The sequence below is a fragment of the Anopheles gambiae genome (genome assembly GCF_943734735.2).
Source record: "Anopheles gambiae chromosome X unlocalized genomic scaffold, idAnoGambNW_F1_1 X_unloc_102, whole genome shotgun sequence".
In the NCBI taxonomy this organism is placed as follows: domain Eukaryota; kingdom Metazoa; phylum Arthropoda; class Insecta; order Diptera; family Culicidae; genus Anopheles; species Anopheles gambiae.
The window spans coordinates 7,501-12,500 of NW_026902557.1; positions in this window are offsets into that span (position 1 = coordinate 7,501).

Here is a 5,000-nt window from a genome sequence, read left to right on the forward strand (position 1 = left end):
CGCGCCTAAGCTAGTGGCCCGTAGAGTAAAAAGGGTACCCCCAACAAAGTTGTCGTTTGACGTTCTGGTTGCACTTTTCATCATCTAGGGTGCGTTCCTGACACGTTTTGAGGGGTTTTAGGAAAAAAAAATTTTTCGCCTACTCGAGCTCTCTGGCCCGTTCGGTGCACATTTTTGAAAAAAGCTAGGGAGCTGCCCCTAGGTTCGGGGCGTCACAAAATGTTGAAAAGTGGTCGAAAAACCACTATCCAGAATCGGATGTAGAATCGTTAGACGAACTTAAAATTGTTCTACGACACCCATCTGCGACGTTTAGTATTCGAGATATGGCCCGTCCTAGGTCTGACCGAGCAATTTTTGTTCCGCGCACTTTGTGCACCGTACACTTTGATGTTTGTATGAAAAAGTACCCTACCTAGGGACGCGTAGAGCAAATTTGTACCCCCGGGCATGTTGTCGATTGACGTTCTGGTTGCACTTTTCATCATCTAGGGTGCGTTCCTGACACGTTTTGAGGGGTTTTAGCAAAAAAAAAATTTTCGACTACTCGAGCTCTCTGGCCCGTTCGGTGCACATTTTTGAAAAAAGCTAGGGAGCTGCCCCTAGGTTCGGGGTGTCACAAAATGTTGAAAAGTGGTCGAAAAACCACTATCCAGAATCGGATGTAGAATCGTTAGACGAACTTAAAATTGTTCTACGACACCCATCTGCGACGTTTAGTATTCGAGATATGGCCCGTCCTAGGTCTGACCGAGCAATTTTTGTTCCGCGCACTGTGTGCACCGTACACTTTGATGTTTGTATGAAAAAGTACCCTACCTAGGGACGCGTAGAGCAAATTTGTACCCCCGGGAATGTTGTCGATTGACATTCTGGTTGCACTTTTCATCATCTAGGGTGCGTTCCTGACACGTTTTGAGGGGTTTTAGCAAAAAAAAATTTTTCGACTACTCGAGCTCTCTGGCCCGTTCGGTGCACATTTTTGAAAAAAGCTAGGGAGCTGCCCCTAGGTTCGGGGTGTCACAAAATGTTGAAAAGTGGTCGAAAAACCACTATCCAGAATCGGATGTAGAATCGTTAGACGAACTTAAAATTGTTCTACGACACCCATCTGCGACGTTTAGTATTCGAGATATGGCCCGTCCTAGGTCTGACCGAGCAATTTTTGTTCCGCGCACTTTGTGCACCGTACACTTTGATGTTTGTATGAAAAAGTACCCTACCTAGGGACGCGTAGAGCAAATTTGTACCCCCGGGCATGTTGTCGATTGACGTTCTGGTTGCACTTTTCATCATCTAGGGTGCGTTCCTGACACGTTTTGAGGGGTTTTAGCAAAAAAAAAATTTTCGACTACTCGAGCTCTCTGGCCCGTTCGGTGCACATTTTTGAAAAAAGCTAGGGAGCTGCCCCTAGGTTCGGGGTGTCACAAAATGTTGAAAAGTGGTCGAAAAACCACTATCCAGAATCGGATGTAGAATCGTTAGACGAACTTAAAATTGTTCTACGACACCCATCTGCGACGTTTAGTATTCGAGATATGGCCCGTCCTAGGTCTGACCGAGCAATTTTTGTTCCGCGCACTGTGTGCACCGTACACTTTGATGTTTGTATGAAAAAGTACCCTACCTAGGGACGCGTAGAGCAAATTTGTACCCCCGGGAATGTTGTCGATTGACATTCTGGTTGCACTTTTCATCATCTAGGGTGCGTTCCTGACACGTTTTTAGGGGTTTTAGCAAAAAAAAATTTTTCGACTACTCGAGCTCTCTGGCCCGTTCGGTGCACATTTTTGAAAAAAGCTAGGGAGCTGCCCCTAGGTTCGGGGTGTCACAAAATGTTGAAAAGTGGTCGAAAAACCACTATCCAGAATCGGATGTAGAATCGTTAGACGAACTTAAAATTGTTCTACGACACCCATCTGCGACGTTTAGTATTCGAGATATGGCCCGTCCTAGGTCTGACCGAGCAATTTTTGTTCCGCGCACTTTGTGCACCGTACACTTTGATGTTTGTATGAAAAAGTACCCTACCTAGGGACGCGTAGAGCAAATTTGTACCCCCGGGCATGTTGTCGATTGACGTTCTGGTTGCACTTTTCATCATCTAGGGTGCGTTCCTGACACGTTTTGAGGGGTTTTAGCAAAAAAAAAATTTTCGACTACTCGAGCTCTCTGGCCCGTTCGGTGCACATTTTTGAAAAAAGCTAGGGAGCTGCCCCTAGGTTCGGGGTGTCACAAAATGTTGAAAAGTGGTCGAAAAACCACTATCCAGAATCGGATGTAGAATCGTTAGACGAACTTAAAATTGTTCTACGACACCCATCTGCGACGTTTAGTATTCGAGATATGGCCCGTCCTAGGTCTGACCGAGCAATTTTTGTTCCGCGCACTTTGTGCACCGTACACTTTGATGTTTGTATGAAAAAGTACCCTACCTAGGGACGCGTAGAGCAAATTTGTACCCCCGGGCATGTTGTCGATTGACATTCTGGTTGCACTTTTCATCATCTAGGGTGCGTTCCTGACACGTTTTGAGGGGTTTTAGCAAAAAAAAAAATTTTCGACTACTCGAGCTCTCTGGCCCGTTCGGTGCACATTTTTGAAAAAAGCTAGGGAGCTGCCCCTAGGTTCGGGGTGTCACAAAATGTTGAAAAGTGGTCGAAAAACCACTATCCAGAATCGGATGTAGAATCGTTAGACGAACTTAAAATTGTTCTACGACACCCATCTGCGACGTTTAGTATTCGAGATATGGCCCGTCCTAGGTCTGACCGAGCAATTTTTGTTCCGCGCACTTTGTGCACCGTACACTTTGATGTTTGTATGAAAAAGTACCCTACCTAGGGACGCGTAGAGCAAATTTGTACCCCCGGGCATGTTGTCGATTGACATTCTGGTTGCACTTTTCATCATCTAGGGTGCGTTCCTGACACGTTTTGAGGGGTTTTAGCAAAAAAAAAATTTTCGACTACTCGAGCTCTCTGGCCCGTTCGGTGCACATTTTTGAAAAAAGCTAGGGAGCTGCCCCTAGGTTCGGGGTGTCACAAAATGTTGAAAAGTGGTCGAAAAACCACTATCCAGAATCGGATGTAGAATCGTTAGACGAACTTAAAATTGTTCTACGACACCCATCTGCGACGTTTAGTATTCGAGATATGGCCCGTCCTAGGTCTGACCGAGCAATTTTTGTTCCGCGCACTGTGTGCACCGTACACTTTGATGTTTGTATGAAAAAGTACCCTACCTAGGGACGCGTAGAGCAAATTTGTACCCCCGGGCATGTTGTCGATTGACATTCTGGTTGCACTTTTCATCATCTAGGGTGCGTTCCTGACACGTTTTGAGGGGTTTTAGCAAAAAAAAAAATTTTCGACTACTCGAGCTCTCTGGCCCGTTCGGTGCACATTTTTGAAAAAAGCTAGGGAGCTGCCCCTAGGTTCGGGGTGTCACAAAATGTTGAAAAGTGGTCGAAAAACCACTATCCAGAATCGGATGTAGAATCGTTAGACGAACTTAAAATTGTTCTACGACACCCATCTGCGACGTTTAGTATTCGAGATATAGCACTTTGTAGGTCTGACCGAGCAATTTTGTACTGAAATGTATGGTGAACATGTAATTCATTAAATAACATTGACTTGCATCGTGCCCTACTTCATCGGCACAGCTGTTATTGACTATCTTTAGTGGAAATGGATTGAGTTTGACCATTTTAAGCCCATTTCCTATGCCGTGCACCAACATTGTGTACCGATCAGGGAAAGTACGCTACGTACGCGTTCATGGATGTCGATGTTGGTACAAGTTGCCTTTCGGGATAGCCGTGCACCAAAACTGTGTACCGATCAGGGAAAGTACAAGACGGAGGGTGCAGCTCGAGCGTACGCGTTCATAGATGTCGATGTTGGTACACTTGCACCAAAATTGTGTACCAATCAGGGAAAGTACAACACGGAGGGCGCAGCCCGGGCGTACGCAATCATGGATGTCCATGTTGATACAATCTACGTGTACGTACCTAGTTTTTGTAGGAAAAGTTGCAATTAAGTGCTTGCATGCTTAAAATGCTCATCTCAACCGGTCACCTTTTGGCCTGCCCTTTTATAACAGAAACCTAGAAAGATACTCGAGATTTTTGTGTTTTTCCATTCGCCCGGGACGACGAAATGAGCTATGTGCACATCGTGCAGAAAATTGTCTTCGCCACGCATGTTTTTGTCCATCCACTCATATAATCACCCGCATTTGTGTTCAACACGGACGGCGCAGCCCGAGCGAACGCGTTAATGTTTATGTTTGTACACACTGCTTGTACGATTCTAGGATTTGGTAATTGCGTCACAGTGCCCGACCGTCGCGGACACCATTCTTGGACAGAAGTCCTAGTACGTAGAGTACTTTCCCTAGGTATGTGCTCGTTCGTGACTATCGTTACGTGCTTACGGACACGCTTGGGTATGTTTACCATACAAGGTTTACTAGGGAAACCTGGGAAGGACGCTTGCCCTCCCGTCGCGGACACCATTCTTGGAAAGAAGTCCTAGTACGTAGCGTTCCTTATTTTACTTGATCAGTTTGTAATGCATTCGCTTTGTTCCATCGACTTCTGCTACTGCTCACTAAGGGGTGTTCGTTTGCGATGTGTACGATAAGCAACTGTCTATCGTAACCAGCAGTTAATCAACACTTTTTACCCAAGTCATAGCAACATAGAGTACTTTTCCTAATCGGTACACAATTTTGGTGCACCTCTAACCTCGCCGGCACTTTATCGTTACGTTTTGTGCACAACCTAGGGACGTGGTGTAAGTTTCATGATTTTTATGTTTGATTTGGTTTATTATGATTGAAAAATACGCTACGTCCCAGAAATTGGAGCTCGACTACTTCCTCCATGTGGCGAAAAAAGTTACTGGGCAACGCCTAGCTTATGCCCCATTTGTACTTCAATTTTCATTATCAGGTTTGAAAAATACGCTAAGTCCCAGAAATCTGAACTC